This window comes from Oncorhynchus nerka, linkage group LG11 (assembly GCF_034236695.1).
Source record: "Oncorhynchus nerka isolate Pitt River linkage group LG11, Oner_Uvic_2.0, whole genome shotgun sequence".
Taxonomy (NCBI): Eukaryota; Metazoa; Chordata; class Actinopteri; order Salmoniformes; family Salmonidae; genus Oncorhynchus; species Oncorhynchus nerka.
Window position 1 is genome coordinate 38,622,713 of NC_088406.1, and position 19,321 is coordinate 38,642,033.

The following is a 19,321-nucleotide window of genomic DNA, read 5'->3' on the forward strand; positions in this document are numbered from 1 at the left end:
GAATGGATGTTTTGTGTGTTTTGTGTCAATCTAAGGCTGCAGCGTGAGGTAGCAGATTAAACAGAATGGATGTTTTGTGTGTTTTGTGTGAATCTAAGGCTGCAGTGTGAGGTAGCAGATTAAACAGAATGGATGTTTTGTGTGTTTTGTGTGAATCTAAGGCTGCAGCGTGAGGTAGCAGATTAAACAGAATGGATGTTTTGTGTGTTTTGTGTGAATCTAAGGCTGCAGCGTGAGGTAGCAGATTAAACAGAATGGATGTTTTGTGTGTTTTGTGTGAATCTAAGGCTGCAGCGTGAGGTAGCAGATTAAACAGAATGGATGTTTTGTGTGAATCTAAGGCTGCAGCGTGAGGTAGCAGATTAAACAGAATGGATGTTTTGTGTGTTTTGTGTGAATCTAAGGCTGCAGTGTGAGGTAGCAGATTAAACAGAATGGATGTTTTGTGTGTTTTGTGTGAATCTAAGGCTGCAGCGTGAGGTAGCAGATTAAACAGAATGGATGTTTTGTGTGTTTTGTGTGAATCTAAGGCTGCAGCGTGAGGTAGCAGATTAAACAGAATGGATGTTTTGTGTGTTTTGTTTGAATCTAAGACTGCAGCGTGAGGTAGCAGATTAAACAGAATGGATGTTTTGTGTGAATCTAAGGCTGCAGCGTGAGGTAGCAGATTAAACAGAATGGATGTTTTGTGTGTTTTGTGTGAATCTAAGGCTGCAGCGTGAGGTAGCAGATTAAACAGAATGGATGTTTTGTGTGAATCTAAGGCTGCAGCGTGAGGTAGCAGATTAAACAGAATGGATGTTTTGTGTGAATCTAAGGCTGCAGTGTGAGGTAGCAGATTAAACAGAATGGATGTTTTGTGTGTTTTGTGTGAATCTAAGGCTGCAGCGTGAGGTAGCAGATTAAACAGAATGGATGTTTTGTGTGAATCTAAGGCTGCAGCGTGAGGTAGCAGATTAAACAGAATGGATGTTTTGTGTGTTTTGTGTGAATCTAAGGCTGCAGCGTGAGGTAGCAGATTAAACAGAATGGATGTTTTGTGTGAATCTAAGGCTGCAGCGTGAGGTAGCAGATTAAACAGAATGGATGTTTTGTGTGAATCTAAGGCTGCAGTGTGAGGTAGCAGATTAAACAGAATGGATGTTTTGTGTGTTTTGTGTGAATCTAAGGCTGCAGCGTGAGGTAGCAGATTAAACAGAATGGATGTTTTGTGTGAATCTAAGGCTGCAGTGTGAGGTAGCAGATTAAACAGAATGGATGTTTTGTGTGTTTTGTGTGAATCTAAAGCTGCAGCGTGAGGTAGCAGATTAAACAGAATGGATGTTTTGTGTGTTTTGTGTGAATCTAAGGCTGCAGCGTGAGGTAGCAGATTAAACAGAATGGATGTTTTGTGTGAATCTAAGGCTGCAGCGTGAGGTAGCAGATTAAACAGAATGGATGTTTTGTGTGTTTTGTGTGAATCTAAAGCTGCAGCGTGAGGTAGCAGATTAAACAGAATGGATGTTTTGTGTGAATCTAAGGCTGCAGCGTGAGGTAGCAGATTAAACAGAATGGATGTTTTGTGTGTTTTGTGTGAATCTAAGGCTGCAGCGTGAGGTAGCAGATTAAACAGAATGGATGTTTTGTGTGTTTTGTGTGAATCTAAGGCTGCAGCGTGAGGTAGCAGATTAAACAGAATGGATGTTTTGTGTGAATCTAAGGCTGCAGCGTGAGGTAGCAGATTAAACAGAATGGATGTTTTGTGTGTTTTGTGTGAATCTAAGGCTGCAGCGTAAGGTAGCAGATTAAACAGAATGGATGTTTTGTGTGTTTTGTGTGAATCTAAGGCTGCAGCGTGAGGTAGCAGATTAAACAGAATGGATGTTTTGTGTGTTTTGTGTGAATCTAAGGCTGCAGCGTGAGGTAGCAGATTAAACAACGTCCTGCAGAGAACGGTCTGATGACGACGGGACATTAGAGAAGAATGAGAATCCAACCAGACAACTAGTATTCACAACGCCTTCTAAATGTTGCAGCATTTAGAATAGGGATTTTACTGTATATATTTACAGGAGGTTAGTAACATCTTATAGGTTATTCACACACCAACTCAGTGGCCCTGTGGTTTCCGTCCTGTGATAGGAAGGTTGGGAGTTTGGTCCCGGGTCGAGTTACCAAAGACTCTAAAAATGCATCTTTGCTCGGTATGTTGCATTAAGGAGATGGGTTGGAGGTAAGGCCCTGTCTCTAGACTAGCTTTCTATCCAAGGGGTGGTACTTGTACAGTACATGCTTCACGCTACAGAAACAGCAGTTGGGCTCCTGCCCATGTGGCCAGTCTGGCTTGGACAAGATGCTAAAGCCTTTACCAATGCCCATGTCCTGGCCAGCTAGGGTGTGGATGTGGGGCCTCTATGGTGCAGCTTTAATTTACTGTAGATGAGAGGTGACTAGACGTGTTAGTTACTGAGCGTCTGGGATTGTGTCAGTGGAGTCTGAGAGGCTGCGATCCAGACGGTGGACATAGCCCAGCACTGCAGGAGTCCGTTAAGCCACTTAGTGGAGAAAGAGAGAGAGAGTGGGTGAGATACCATACATAGAAAGTATGTCTGGGTCTCAAAAATCATTTGGGGCTCCCCTCCCGCTCCAAAGCATAACTAGAACCCCTCACACACAAATCTATACTAACATCATGCTGACATTAAGGACAGTATGACAGGGTTCTTAGGTGAGAATTACTGTAGACATGCATCACTCCTCACTGGATCAATCAGAATTAAGAATCAGATCTGACTGTGGTTATTATCTGATATGGTACTGTGTCCCTAATGGCTCCCTATTCCCTTTATAGTGCAATGCATGACATAGGGAATAGGGTGCCATTTGGGATGGAATCTGAGTCTTCATAGAAGAACAAAATCACTTTCTGTTGTTTTTCCTTTTCTTTCCATGTATCATCTGTCAATCACATGTTGGTATTTTTATTATATGAATGAGGGTTACACACTGTACCGTGTTTGAAAAACCCCTTTCATGCTGAAACGGATTCACCTTTCTGTGTGAGGTTACAATTCTGTGTAAACCTTGGCTTAAGAATCTCCTTTTCACACCCACCGTTATATCTGCCATTCAACCTTTCTCCACGGACTTGTCAGAGTGCATTAGTGCACAAAGCTGCTGTCTGGTGAACACACTGTTTTTTAAAGACAGATCCTCTTTCTGTGGCGAAGCGAGTGGGAGGAACTGGGAGGGGGCTGCCGGGTGAGTGTATGTGGAGGGAGGGGAGGTAGACTGCCGCAGGACTAGCGTTTCGACTAGTGAACATACAGAGAGATGGAGGAGGGAAGGTTGCTGCAGGTTTAGTGTAACAACTAGCCAGCACACACACAGAACAAAGAGGGAGAGAGAGGAGGGAAGGCTGCTGCAGGTTTAGTGTAACAACTAGCCAGCACACACACACAGCACAGAGGGAGAGAGAGGAGGGAAGGCTGCTGCAGGTTTAGTGTAACAACTAGCCAGCACACACCCAGAGCAAAGAGGGAGAGAGAGGAGGGAAGGCTGCTGCAGGTTTAGTGTAACAACTAGCCAGCACACACCCAGAGCAAAGAGGGAGAGAGAGGAGGGAAGGCTGCTGCAGGCTTAGTGTAACAACTAGCCAGCACACACCCAGAGCAAAGAGGGAGAGAGAGGAGGGAAGGCTGCTGCAGGCTTAGTGTAGCAACTAGCCAGCACACACACAGAGCAAAGAGGGAGAGAGAGGAGGGAAGGCTGCTGCAGGCTTAGTGTAGCAACTAGCCAGCACACACACAGAGCAAAGAGGGAGAGAGAGGAGGGAAGGTTGCTGCAGGTTTAGTGTAACAACTAGCCAGCACACACACAGAACAAAGAGGGAGAGAGAGGAGGGAAGGTTGCTGCAGGCTTAGTGTAACAACTAGCCAGCACACACACAGAACAAAGAGGGAGAGAGAGGAGGGAAGGTTGCTGCAGGCTTAGTGTAACAACTAGCCAGCACACCCACAGAGCAAAGAGAGAGAGAGAGGAGGGAAGGCTGCTGCAGGTTTAGTGTAACAACTAGCCAGCACACACACAGAGCAAAGAGGGAGAGAGAGGAGGGAAGGTTGCTGCAGGTTTAGTGTAGCAACTAGCCAGCACACACACAGAGCAAAGAGGGAGAGAGAGGAGGGAAGGTTGCTGCAGGTTTAGTGTAGCAACTAGCCAGCACACACACGGAGCAAAGAGGGAGAGAGAGGAGGGAAGGCTGCTGCAGGTTTAGTGTAACAACTAGCCAGCACACACACAGAGCAAAGAGGGAGAGAGAGGAGGGAAGGTTGCTGCAGGTTTAGTGTAGCAACTAGCCAGCACACACACAGAGCAAAGAGGGAGAGAGAGGGGAGGAGCCTGAAACGTTTGTCTTGGCATGTTCCCTTTTGATGTCACCGTTCAGCTGCTATCATTCAGCTGCTGAGAAGAGAGGGAGAGGGCTACAGAGGGAGAGAGGGAGGGGGCTATGGCATGAGAGAGGCAGAGGGAGGAAGGGAGAGAGGGGGTGTGGGGGAAGAGGGAAGGGATCTGCAGAGATTCTGTCACAGGGTCTTGTAATCACTGGGCAGGAAAAAACAATGGACCCTATAGCCTAGCCTGCTGCTTCTTCTGCTGCTGGCTGAGAACAACTCCAACTGTATGGGTGTGTACCAAATGCACCCTATTCCCTACATAGTGCACAAAAGTGGTTATTATCTAATATGGTTTGTGCCCCTAATGGCTCCCTATTCCCTTTATAGTGCTAGGCAAGTTGCTGAGATCCGACTGCTACTGTTTCTGCTGCTGGGATGGTTTAGATGGGAGGGGGAGGGAGGGAGAGCTCAGTGCTCTCATTGTATATGTGCTGAAAGCAGAAGGAATGTGATTGTTTTGAGCTGCTCCCCGCAGCAGAGACAGATGCCTCTGGATGCTCTGCCTATTGGTCTGAGGGAGACTACAGTAGGCTAGCTCACCCTACTCTATCTCTCTGTATAGAAGCGAGCTCCCTGTGTATTTCTGTGTCTAGAGCTAGTTCATCTACTACTCTCCAAGAGTGTATAGGCTAGAGGTTGACCGATTATGATTTTTCAACGCCGATACTGATTATTGGAGGACCAAAAAAAGACTATACCGAATAATCGGCTGATTTATAAATCTGTATAGAAGCTTGCTCCCTGCTTCTCTCTCTCTCTCCCTCTCTCTGTGTATAGAAGCTAGCTCCCTGCTTCTCTCTCTCTCGTTCTGTGTGTAGAAGCTTGCTCCCTGCTTCTCTCTCTCTGTGTATAGTTGCTAGCTCCCTGCTTCTCTCTCTCTCTCTCTCTCTCTCTGTGTATAGATGCTAGCTCCCTGCTTCTCTCTCTGTGTGTAGAAGCTTGCTCCCTGCTTCTCTCTCTCTCTGTGTGTGTAGAAGCTTGCTCCCTGCTTCTCTCTCTCCATCTCTGTGTATAGATGCTAGCTCCCTGCTTCTCTCTCTCTCTCTGTGTGTATAGATGCTTGCTCCCTGCTTCTCTCTCTCTCTCTCTCTCTCTGTGTATAGAAGCTTGCTCCCTGTTTCTCTCTCTGTGTATAGAAGCTTGCTCTCTGTTTCTCTTTCTCCCTCTCTTTGTGTATAGAAGCTAGCTCCCTGCTTCTCTCTCTCTCTCTCTCTCTCTCTCTCTGTGTATAGAAGCTTGCTCCCTGTTTCTCTCTCTCTCCCTCTCTTTGTGTATAGAAGCCAGCTCCCTGCTTCTCTCTCTCTCTGTGTATAGAAGCTTGCTCCCTGCTTCTCTCTCTCTCTCTTTGTGCATAGAAACTTGCTCCCTGATTTTCTCTCTCTGTGTATATAAAAGCTAGCTCCCTGCTTCTCTCTGTGTATATAGAAGCGAACTCCCTCTATCTTTCTCTGTGTGTATATAGAGGTCGACCGATTATGATTTTTCAACGCCAATACTGATTATTGGAGGACCAAAAAAGCCGATACTGATTAATCAGGCAATTATTTTTTATTTATTTATTTATTTGTAATAATGACAATTATAACAATACTGAATGAACAGTTATTTTAACTTAATATAATACATAAATAAAATCCATTTAGCCTCAAATAAATAATGAAACATGTTCAATTTGGTTTAAATAATGCAAAAACAAAGTGTTGGAGAAGAAAGTAAAAGTGCAATATGTGCCGTGTAAAAAAGCTAACGTTTAAGTTCCTTGCTCAGAACATGAGAACATATGAAAGCTGGTGGTTCCTTTTAACATGAGTCTTCAATATTCCCAGGTAAGACGTTTTAGGTTGTAGTTATTATAGGAATTATAGGACTATTTCTCTCTATACGATTTGTATTTCATATACCTTTGACTATTGGATGTTCTTATAGGCACTTTAGTATTGCCAGTGTAACAGTATAGCTTCTGTCCCTCTCCACGCTCCTACCTGGGCTCGAACCAGGAACACATCGACAACAGCCACCCTAATCTCGGGAGTTGATAGGCTTGAAGTCATAAACAGACTGCTCTATCAAATCATAGACTTAATTATAACATTATAACACACAGAAATACGAGCCTTAAGTCATTAACTTCTTACGGCTGAAATCCCGTTAGCGGGATCGATATGACAACAGCCAGTGAAAGTGCAGGGCGCCAAATTCAAACAACAGAAATCTCATAATTAAATATTCCTCAAACATACAAGTATAAACCATGTGATTATGTTAGGTCAGCTCCTAGTCACAGAAAAACAGCCATTTCCAGCCAAAGAGAGGAGTCACAAAAAGCAGAAAGAGAGAGAAAATTAATCACTAACCTTTGATGATCCTCATCAGATGACACTCATAGGACTTCATGTTACACAATACATGTATGTTTTGTTCGATAAAGTTCATATTTATATCCAAAAATCTCAGTTTACATTGGCGCGTTATGTTCAGTAATGTTTTGCTTCCAAAACATCCAGTGATTTTGCAGAGAGTGTAACGGCGTTCTTCATTTGTAGAAAGAGAGGACCGAAATGCAGCGTGGTGGTTACTCATGACTTTAATGAAAGATATAGCGATACATGAAATAACTATAAATACAAAACAACAAACGGAACGAAACCTAATTACAGCCTATCTGGTGACACTACACAGAGACAGGAACAATCACCCACGAATTACAAAGCGAAACCCAGGCTACCTAAATACGGTTCCCAATCAGAGACAACGCGAATCACCTGACTCTGATTGAGAACCGCCTCAGGCAGCCAAACCTATGCTACACACACCCCTAATCAACCACAATCCCAATGCCTACAAAAACCCCAATACGACAATACAATAAACCCCTGTCACACCCTGGCCTGAACAAATAATTAAAGAAAACACAAAATACTAAGACCAAGGCGTGACAGATCCCCCCCCCCCCCCTAAGGTGCGGACTCCCGGACGCACCTCAAAACCATAGGGAGGGTCCGGGTGGGCGTCTGTCCATGGTGGCGGTTCCGGCTCGGGATGTGAACCCCTCTCCATTAAAGTCATAGTTCCTCCCCTTCGCGTCCTGGGATAATCCACCCTCGCCGCCGACCATGGCCTAATAGTCCTCACCCAGAACCCCACTGAACTGAGGAGCAGCTCGTGACTGAGGGACAGCTCGGGACTGAGGGGCAGCTCGAGACTGAGGGGCAGCTCGAGACTGAGGGGCAGCTCGGGACTGAGGGGCAGCTCGGGACTGAGGGGCAGCCCGGAACTGAGGGGCAGCCCGGAACTGAGGGGAAGCCCAGTACTGAGAGAAAGCCCAGTACTGAGAGGAAGCCCAGTACTGAGATGAAGCTCAGGTAGGTAGTAGGCTCCGGTAGATCCTGGCTGGCTGGCGGATCTGGAAGATTCTGGTTGACTAGCAGATCTGGAAGATTCTGGTTGACTGGCAGATCTGGAAGAGACTGGTTGACTGGCAGATTTGGAAGAGACTGGTTGACTGGCAGATCTGGAAGAATCTGGTTGACTGGCTGATCTAGAAGATCATGGCTGACTGGCGGATCTAGCTGCTCTATGCAGACTGACAGCTCCTTGCAGACTGACAACTCCGGCTGCTTCATACAGACTGACAGCTCTGGCTGCTTTATGCAGACTGACCGCTCTGGCTGCTTCATACAGACTGACAGCTCTGACTGCTCCATGCAGGCTGACAGCACCCTGCAGACTGGCAGCTCCTTGCAGACTGACAGCTCCTTGCAGACTGACAGCTCCCTGCAGACTGGCAGCTCAGGCTGTTCCGAACAGGCAGGAGGCTCCTGCAGCGCTGTAGAGGAGGAAGGCTCTGACTGCGCTAAACAGGCGGGAGACTCCAACAGCGCAGGAGAGGAGACAGGCTCTGGCTGCGCTGAACAGGCGGGAGGCTCCGGCAGCGCTGTAGAGGAGGAAGGCTCTGGCTGCGCTAAACAGGCGGGAGACTCCAACAGCGCAGGAGAGGCGAGGCGCACTGTAGGCCTGATGCGTGGTGCTGGCACTGGTGATACTGGAGCGAGGACACGCACAGGAAGCCTGGTGCGGGGAGCTGCTACCGGAGGACTGGTGTGTGGAGGTGGCTCTGGATAGACCGGACCGTGCAGGCGCACTGGAGCTCTTGAGCACCGAGCCTGCCCAAGCTTACCTGGCTCGATGCCCACTCTAGCCCGGCCAATACGAAGGGCTGGTATGAACCGCACCGGGCTATGCACCCGCACTGGAAACACCGTGCGCTCCATAGCATAACACGGTGTCTGCCCGGTCTCTCTAGCCCACCGGTAAGCACAGGGAGTTTGCGCAGGTCTCCTACCTGGCATAGCCATACTCCCTTTAAGCCTCCCCCCAATAATTTTTTGGGGCTGCTTTTCGGGCTTCCTTGCCAACCGTGTTCCCTCGTATCGTCGGCTCCTATCTCCGGCTGCCTCTGCTCTCCCAAGTGCCTCCACCTGTTCCCATGGGAGGCGATCTCTTCCGGCCAGTATCTCCTCCCAAGTGTAACAACCTTTACCATCCAACACGTCTTCCCATGTCCATTCTCCAAATAATTCATCCTCCTTTTGCTGCTCATGCTGTCGCTGCCTGTTACCACGCCACTCGGTCCGTGTGTGGTGGGTGATTCTGTAACGGCGTTCTTCGTTTGTAGAAAGAGAGGACCGAAATGCAGCGTGGTGGTTACTCATGACTTTAATGAAAGATATAGCGATACATGAAATAACTATAAATACAAAACAACAAACGGAACGAAACCTAATTACAGCCTATCTGGTGACACTACACTGAGACAGGAACAATCACCCACGAATTACAAAGCGAAACCCAGGCTACCTAAATACGGTTCCCAATCAGAGACAACGCGAATCACCTGACTCTGATTGAGAACCACCTCAGGCAGCCAAACCTATGCTACACACACCCCTAATCAACCACAATCCCAATGCCTACAAAAACCCAAATACGACAATACAATAAACCCCTGTCACACCCTGGCCTGAACAAATAATTAAAGAAAACACAAAATACTAAGACCAAGGCGTGACAGAGAGCCAAATCAATTTACAGAAATACTCATAATAAACAGTTTGGGCCGCCTGGCCCATTGCGAACCAATTTGTCGTAATTTTACGTAATTATGACATAACATTGAAGGTTGTGCAATGTAACAGGAATATTTAGACTGATGGACGCCACCCGTTAGATAAAATACGGAACGGTTCTGTATTTCACTGAAAGAATAAACGTCTTGTTTTCGAGATGATAGTTTCCAGATTCGACCATATTAAAAGAATTGAATGTTAGCAGGCAATATTAACTAAATATGCAGGTTTAAAAAATATATACTTGTGTATTGATTTTAAGAAAGGCATTGATGTTTATGGTCAGGTACACGTTGGAGCAACGACAGTCCATTTTCGCGAATGCGCACTGCATCGATTATATGCAACGCAGGACACGCTAGATAAACTAGTAATATCATCAACCATGTGTAGTTAACTAGTGATTATGATTGATTGATTGTTTTTTTATAAGATAAGTTTAATGCTAGCTAGCAACTTACCTTGGCTTCTACTGCATTCGCGTAACAGGCAGGCTCCTCGTGGAGTGCAATGTAAGGCAGGTGGTTAGAGCGTTGGACTAGTTAACTGTAAGGTTGCAAGATAGAATCCCCGAGCTGACAAGGTAAAAATCTGTCGTTCTGCCCTTGAACAAGGCAGTTAACCCACCGTTCCTAGACCGTCATTGAAAATAAGAATGCGTTCTTAACTGACTTGCCTTGTTAAATAAAGGAAAAAGAATCAGCCAAATCGGTGTCCAAAAATACAGATTTCCGATTGTTATGAAAACTTGAAATCTGCCATTCCGATTAATTGGTCGACCTCTAGTATAGAAGCTAGCTCCCTGATTCTCTTTCTCTGTGTGTGTGTGTAGAAGCTAGCTCCCTGCTTCTCTCTCTCTCTCTGTGTATAGAAGCTATATCCCTACCACCATACTACTGTTATGTACCTACTACTGCTCCCAGACAGACAGATGGACAGACAGGCATGCAGAGAGAGACAGACAGACAGATGGACAGACAGGCATGCAGAGAGAGACAGACAGACAGATGGACAGACAGGCATGCAGAGAGAGAGAGAGACAGACAGACAGATATACAGACAGGCATGCAGAGAAAGAGAGCGAGTCAGATATACAGACAGGTGGTCCTCTCAGAGCTGCTGTTGTTCAGCTCTCTAGGCCAGCTGGGAGTCAGGCAGGAGGAGGTACAGGGGAAGGAACCAGGGAGGAATTTGGGGAGTGACATTTTAAGGCTTCCTCTTTTTACTCCTTCCTCTTTCAGCACCAGAACAACACAACAGAGAGAGGAGCTAACTGCCTGGAGAGCTACACAGAGAATAGCTCTTTGCTTTGTCTACTGTGCCAAGTGACTAATCTCACAGTCTGGTGTGTAAATAAATAACCACCAGAGAGAGAAAATGACAGCCAGGAGGGAGAACAGAAAGATGGGGTAAAGAAGGAGGGAATCGCAGCATTCATTGTGGTCTGTTTGTGAGCAGAGCAGGAGAGCTTTAAGAACGCTCCAAGGCCCAGCGGTCTGCGGGTCTGCTGCTCCATCAGAACAGAACAGAACTGGACAGAGCAGAGAAGTCAGACTGAGAGATCAGTTGAATTGACTTGTCTCTGCAGAGAGATTGCTGACCAAGCCTCAGTCAAGCCCAGCACATGAAAGATGAGTCCAGACTACAGTCCACTACAGGCTGTGGTGGTGGTGAAGATGTGAAAGGTGAGTGGACGTTTCTCTCTAAGGGAAGACTTGCGTTAGCTCAGCGGACTAACACAGTCTTGTATTCACATTCATTCTCTGGATTAGTTGCATCAGGGCTGTGGTGGTAAAGATGTGACGGGTAAGTCACTGGACATTTCTGTAGAAACAAGGTTGAAGCATAGAGAATAGAGATTGTATAATTCATTAGAGTGGAAATTGGCGTCTTAGCAACATGACTAAAAATGCAGGTCTATGACATCATCCATTCTAGTGAATTGTAGGATATCTATGTGTGTATGTTTCTCACATATCAGGGAGTTTCCCCCTGTCCCTGTATTCCATTGCCTGGATTAGTTTCTATCTAGGTCACTCACAGGCATGGCCTGAAACTGTATAGCATAATATTACCACATGCTACCATATGTCCTTTTTTAACACAACATTTTCTCCAAAATTGGCTGTTTGTGATACAGTATTTCCTGTACTCAGTGAATACGTTATTTTAGACAGTGGCCATTGTTCTCTTATCACGCCTGATTTAAGGCCCACAGATTTAAGGCCAGTTTGTTCTTTTGTAGCATACCGCTTTCTATCCCTGGTAACCTTCCATGTTGTATCACCCAGTAATGCTGAGTCCCAAATGACACTCTATTCCCTATATAGTGCCTATATAGTGCACTACTCGTGACTGGAGCCCTATGGGCCCTGGTCAAAATTAGTGCACTGTATATGGAATAGGGTGCCATTTGAGATGCAGACTATAAATACCTGCTTTGAGATCTTTGCAACACAAATATAATTTCAAAAGTAATTTCAACCTGCTCGTTTTAAACATGATCTATACATAATCCTAGGTGTTACTGACAAAAATGGATTTGTGTTCGTACTTTGCAGAGCAGACAACCATCACTACATAACAGGTTGTCGTATAAGAGAGTACAGTCTTAGAAAAAAAGGTTCCAAAAGCGTTCTTCAGCTGTCCTCATAGGAGAACAGTTTTGGTTCCAGGTGGAACCCTTTTGGTTCTAGGTAAAGAGAAAGGGTTGCAGAAAGGGTTCGACATGGAACCCTAAAGGGTTCTACTTGCAACTAAAAAGGGTCCTCTTATGGGGACAGCCAAAGAACTCTTCGAGTGGCACCTTTTTTTTCCAAGAGTGTAGTGAGTCACAAAAGGACTGGCTATTTCATTTTAAAGTAGAATGTACTTCTTTTTTTTTATCAAAGCTGTCTGAGAGTAGGACCTAAACGGGGATAACATTACTCTTTAACAAGGAGCTTATGACTGCTTCTGCATAAGGACATACTTATTACCAAGCCTAATATAGAAGAAGAATAAAATAAATGTAGAAGAATAAGACAAGCTTTTACATATGAAGCTAAAATAAAGCGTCAAGGTTATGGAACGGCTGCAGCAAGTGGGCGGATGTGTTGGGGTAGGCGTGTGGCGTGTGGCTACACTGGGCTGTATCAATGGGCTGATATGTGGTATACTATTACTGTACAGTTGCACTGGGTCTGATATGTGGTATAATATTACTGTACAGTTGCACTGGGTCTGATATGTGGTATAATAGTACTGTACAGTAGCACAAGGCTGATATGTGGTATAATAGTACTGTACAGTAGCACTGGGTCTGATATGTGGTATACTATTACAGTAGCACTGGGTCTGATATGTGGTATACTATTACAGTAGCACTGGGTCTGATATGTGGTATACTATTACAGTAGCACTGGGTCTGATATGTGGTATACTATTACTGGACAGTAGCACTGGGTCTGATATGTGGTATAATAGTACAGTAGCACTGGGTCTGAAATGTGGTATACTATTACTGGACAGTAGCACTGGGTCTGATATGTGGTATAATAGTACTGTACAGTAGCACTGGGTCTGATATGTGGTATAGTATTACAGTAGCACTGGGTCTGATATGTGGTATACTATTACAGTAGCACTGGGTCTGATATGTGGTATACTATTACAGTAGCACTGGGTCTGAAATGTGGTATACTATTACTGGACAGTAGCACTGGGTCTGATATGTGGTATAATAGTACAGTAGCACTGGGTCTGATATGTGGTATAATAGTACAGTAGCACTGGGTCTGATATGTGGTATACTATTACAGTAGCACTGGGTCTGATATGTGGTATACTATTACAGTAGCACTGGGTCTGAAATGTGGTATACTATTACTGGACAGTAGCACTGGGTCTGATATGTGGTATAATAGTACAGTAGCACTGGGTCTGATATGTGGTATACTATTACAGTAGCACTGGGTCTGATATGTGGTATACTATTACAGTAGCACTGGGTCTGATATGTGGTATAATAGTACTGTACAGTAGCACTGGGTCTGATATGTGGTATAATAGTACAGTAGCACTGGGTCTGATATGTGGTATACTATTTCTGGACAGTAGCACTGGGTCTGATATGTGGTATAATAGTACAGTAGCACTGGGTCTGATATGTGGTATACTATTACTGGACAGTAGCACTGGGTCTGATATGTGGTATAATAGTACAGTAGCACTGGGTCTGATATGTGGTATAATAGTACAGTAGCACTGGGTCTGATATGTGGTATACTATTACAGTAGCACTGGGTCTGATATGTGGTATACTATTACTGTAGCACTGGGTCTGATATGTGGTATAATAGTACAGTAGCACTGGGTCTGATATGTGGTATAATAGTACAGTAGCACTGGGTCTGATATGTGGTATACTATTACAGTAGCACTGGGTCTGATATGTGGTATACTATTACTGGACAGTAGCACTACATTTACATTTAACATTTAAGTCATTTAGCAGACGCTCTTATCCAGAGCGACTTACAAATTGGTGCGTTCACCTTAAGACATCCAGTGGAACAGCCACTTTACAATAGTGCATCTAAATATTTTAAGGGGGGTGAGAAGGATTACTTTATCCTATCCTAGGTATTCCTGAAAGAGGTGGGGTTTCAGGTGTCTCCGGAAGGTGGTGATTGACTCCGCTGTCCTGGCGTCGTGAGGGAGTTTGTTCCACCATTGGGGGGCCAGAGCAGCGAACAGTTTTGACTGGGCTGCGCAGGAACTGTACTTCCTCAGTGGTAGGGAGGCGAGCAGGCCAGAGGTGGATGAACGCAGTGCCCTTGTTTGGGTGTAGGGCCTGATCAGAGCCTGGAGGTACTGAGGTGCCGTTCCCCTCACAGCTCCGTAGGCAAGCACCATGGTCTTGTAGCGGATGCGAGCTTCAACTGGAAGCCAGTGGAGAGAGCGGAGGAGCGGGGTGACGTGAGAGAACTTGGGAAGGTTGAACACCAGACGGGCTGCGGCGTTCTGGATGAGTTGTAGGGGTTTAATGGCACAGGCAGGGAGCCCAGCCAACAGCGAGTTGCAGTAATCCAGACGGGAGATGACAAGTGCCTGGATTAGGACCTGCGCTGCTTCCTGTGTGAGGCAGGGTCGTACTCTGCGGATGTTGTAGAGCATGAACCTACAAGAACGGGCCACCGCCTTGATGTTAGTTGAGAACGACAGGGTGTTGTCCAGGATCACGCCAAGGTTCTTAGCGCTCTGGGAGGAGGACACAATGGAGTTGTCAACCGTGATGGCGAGATCATGGAATGGGCAGTCCTTCCCCGGGAGGAAGAGCAGCTCCGTCTTGCCGAGGTTCAGCTTGAGGTGGTGATCCGTCATCCACACTGATATGTCTGCCAGACATGCAGAGATGCGATTCGCCACCTGGTCATCAGAAGGGGAAAGGAGAAGATTAATTGTGTGTCGTCTGCATAGCAATGATAGGAGAGACCATGTGAGGTTATGACAGAGCCAAGTGACTTGGTGTATAGCGAGAATAGGAGAGGGCCTAGAACAGAGCCCTGGGGGACGCCAGTGGTGAGAGCGCGTGGTGAGGAGACAGATTCTCGCCACGCCACCTGGTAGGAGCGACCTGTCAGGTAGGACGCAATCCAAGCGTGGGCCGCGCCGGGAGATGCCCAACTCGGAGAGGGTGGAGAGGAGGATCTGATGGTTCACAGTATCGAAGGCAGCCGATAGGTCTAGAAGGATGAGAGCAGAGGAGAGAGAGTTAGCTTTAGCAGTGCGGAGGGCCTCCGTGATACAGAGAAGAGCAGTCTCAGTTGAATGACTAGTCTTGAAACCTGACTGATTTGGATCAAGAAGGTCATTCTGAGAGAGATAGCGGGAGAGCTGGCCAAGGACGGCACATTCAAGAGTTTTGGAGAGAAAAGAAAGAAGGGATACTGGTCTGTAGTTGTTGACATCGGAGGGATCGAGTGTAGGTTTTTTCAGAAGGGGTGCAACTCTCGCTCTCTTGAAGACAGAAGGGACGTAGCCAGCGGTCAGGGATGAGTTGATGAGCGAGGTGAGGTAAGGGAGAAGGTCTCCGGAAATGGTCTGGAGAAGAGAGGAGGGAATAGGGTCAAGCGGGCAGGTTGTTGGGCGGCCGGCCGTCACAAGACGCGAGATTTCATCTGGAGAGAGGGGAGAAAGAGGTCAGAGCACAGGGTAGGGCAGTGTGAGCAGAACCAGCGGTGTCGTTTGACTTAGCAAACGAGGATCGGATGTCGTCGACCTTCTTTTCAAAATGGTTGACGAAGTCATCTGCAGAGAGGGAGGAGGAGGAGGGGGAGGAGGATTCAGGAGGGAGGAGAAGGTGGCAAAGAGCTTCCTAGGGTTAGAGGCAGATGCTTGGAATTTAGAGTGGTAGAAAGTGGCTTTAGCAGCAGAGACAGAAGAGGAAAATGTAGAGAGGAGGGAGTGAAAGGATGCCAGGTCCGCAGGGAGGCGAGTTTTCCTCCATTTCCGCTCGGCTGCCCGGAGCCCTGTTCTGTGAGCTCGCAATGAGTCGTCGAGCCACGGAGCAGGAGGGGAGGACCGAGCCGGCCTGGAGGATAGGGGACATAGAGAATCAAGGGATGCAGAAAGGGAGGAGAGGAGGGTTGAGGAGGCAGAATCAGGAGATAGATTGGAGAAGGTTTGAGCAGAGGGAAGAGATGATAGGATGGAAGAGGAGAGAGTAGCGGGGGAGAGAGAGCGAAGATTGGGACGGCGCGATACCATCCGAGTAGGGGCAGTGTGGGAAGTGTTGGATGAGAGCAAGAGGGAAAAGGATACAAGGTAGTGGTCGGAGACTTGGAGGGGAGTTGCAGTGAGGTTAGTGGAAGAACAGCATCTAGTAAAGATGAGGTCGAGCGTATTGCCTGCCTTGTGAGTAGAGGGGGAAGGTGAGAGGGTGAGGTCAAAAGAGGAGAGGAGTGGAAAGAAGGAGGCAGAGAGGAATGAGTCAAAGGTAGACGTGGGGAGGTTAAAGTCGCCCAGAACTGTGAGAGGTGAGCCGTCCTCAGGAAAGGAGCTTATCAAGGCATCAAGCTCATTGATGAACTCTCCGAGGGAACCTGGAGGGCGATAAATGATAAGGATGTTAAGCTTGAAAGGGCTGGTAACTGTGACAGCATGGAATTCAAAGGAGGCGATAGACAGATGGGTAAGGGGAGAAAGAGAGAATGACCACTTGGGAGAGATGAGGATCCCGGTGCCACCACCCCGCTGACCAGAAGCTCTCGGGGTGTGCGAGAACACGTGGGCGGACGAAGAGAGAGCAGTAGGAGTAGCAGTGTTATCTGTGGTGATCCATGTTTCCGTCAGTGCCAAGAAGTCGAGGGACTGGAGGGAGGCATAGGCTGAGATGAACTCTGCCTTGTTGGCCGCAGATCGGCAGTTCCAGAGGCTACCGGAGATCTGGAACTCCACGTGGGTCGTGCGCTGGGACCACCAGATTAGAGTGGCGGTGTGGAGCGTTTGTATGGTCTGTGCAGAGAGGAGAGAACAGGGATAGACAGACACATAGTTGACAGGCTACAGAAGAGGCTACGCTAATGCAAAGGAGATTGGAATGACAAGTGGACTACACGTCTCGAATGTTCAGAAAGTTAAGCTTACGTAGCATGAATCTTATTGACTAAAATAATTCAAATGATACAGTACTGCTGAAGTAGGCTAGCTGGCAGTGGCTGCGTTGTTGTTGTTCTATCTTACTATAGTGCTGTTTCTTGTATTATGGTCTCTTGTTTCTTTAGAGGTTTCACTTTGTTGTCCTTTTTGAACTTTTCCTTTTTCTTCTGTCCTTATTTACAGATAAATAAAGCAAATATTTTCTTATGGCTCTGTCAGTAATCTTTAATTTTCAACAGACACAAAAGACAAATCTTCCTTTCTTCTGTTAACTAGATATTTTTTGTTGTTATTATTTGTAAGCTAGCTAGCACTGGGTCTGATATGTGGTATAATAGTACTGTACAGTAGCACTGGGTCTGATATGTGGTATAATAGTACTGTACAGTAGCACTGGGTCTGATATGTGGTATAATAGTACTGTACAGTAGCGCTGGGTTTAATATGTGGTATAGTATTACTGTATAGTAGCACTGGGTCTGATATGTGGTATACTATTACTGTACAGCCCAGTCAAAACTGTTCGCTGCTCTGGCCCCCCAATGGTGGAACAAACTCCCTCACGACGCCAGGACAGCGGAGTCAATCACCACCTTCCGGAGACACCTGAAACCCCACCTCTTTAAGGAATACCTAGGATAGGATAAAGTAATCCCTCTCACCCCCCTTAAAAGATTTAGATGCACTACTGTTCCACTGGATGTCATAAGGTGAATGCACCAATTTGTAAGTCGCTCTGGATAAGAGCGTCTGCTAAATGACTTAAATGTAAATGTAATGTTAAATGTACAGTAGTACTGGGTCTGATATGTGGTATAATAGTACTGTACAGTAGCACTGGGCTGATATGTGGTATAGTTTACTGTACAGTTGCACTGGGTCTGATATGTGGTATAATAGTACTGTACAGTAGCACTGGGCTGATATGTGGTATAGTTTACTGTACAGTAGCACTGGGCTGATATGTGGTATAACAGTACTGTACAGTAGCACTGGGTCTGATATGTGGTATAATAGTACTGTACAGTTGCACTGGGCTGATATGTGGTATAATAGTACTGTACAGTAGCGCTGGGTTTAATATGTGGTATAATAGTACTGTACAGTAGCGCTGGGTTTAATATGTGGTATAATAGTACTGTACAGTAGCACTGGGCTGATATGTGGTATAGTTTACTGTACATTTGCACTGGGCTGATATGTGGTATAATAGTACTGTACAGTAGCACTGGGCTGATATGTGGTATAATATTACTGTACAGTAGCACTGGGCTGATATGTGGTATAATAGTACTGTACAGTAGCACTGGGCTGATATGTGGTATAGTTTACTGTACATTTGCACTGGGCTGATATGTGGTATAATAGTACTGTACAGTAGCACTGGGTCTCATATGTGCTATAACAGTACTGTACAGTAGCACTGGGCTGATATGTGGTATACTATTACTGTACAGTAGCACTGGGTCTGATATGTGGTATAATAGTACTGTACAGTAGCACTGGGCTGATATGTGGTATACTATTACTGTACAGTAGCACTGGGTCTGATATGTGGTATAATAGTACTGTACAGTAGCATTGGGCTGATATGTGGTATAATAGTACTGTACAGTAGCGCTGGGTTTAATATGTGGTATAGTATTACTGTACAGTAGCGCTGGGTTTAATATGTGGTATAGTATTACTGTATAGTAGCTGGGTCTGATATGTGGTATACTATTACTGTACAGTAGCATTGGGCTGATATGTGGTATAATAGTACTGTACAGTAGCGCTGGGTTTAATATGTGGTATAGTATTACTGTACAGTAGCGCTGGGTTTAATATGTGGTATAGTATTACTGTATAGTAGCGCTGGGTCTGATATGTGGTATACTATTACTGTACAGTAGCATTGGGCTGATATGTGGTATAATAGTACTGTACAGTAGCGCTGGGTTTAATATGTGGTATAGTATTACTGTACAGTAGCGCTGGGTTTAATATGTGGTATAGTATTACTGTATAGTAGCACTGGGTCTGATATGTGGTATACTATTACTGTACAGTAGTACTGGGTCTGATATGTGGTATAATAGTACTGTACAGTAGCACTGGGTCTGATTAAGCTGTGGGTAG

General features: G+C 46.0%; 1 protein-coding gene across 2 annotated transcripts in view; it reads left to right on the plus strand.

Annotated features, from left to right (window-relative positions):
* LOC115136835 (tripartite motif-containing protein 3-like) overlaps positions 1-19,321 on the plus strand; it is a 72,120-nt gene that overhangs the window by 22,460 nt on the left and 30,339 nt on the right. The window contains exon 1 of one of the 2 annotated variants that reach the window (XM_065024499.1): positions 10,800-11,244. The exons of the other annotated variant lie outside the window; for it this stretch is intronic. The gene's annotated coding sequence lies outside the window, so the exon portion shown is untranslated. Of the gene's footprint in view, positions 1-10,799; positions 11,245-19,321 lie in introns of those variants that run through there. 2 annotated transcript variants of the gene reach the window in all.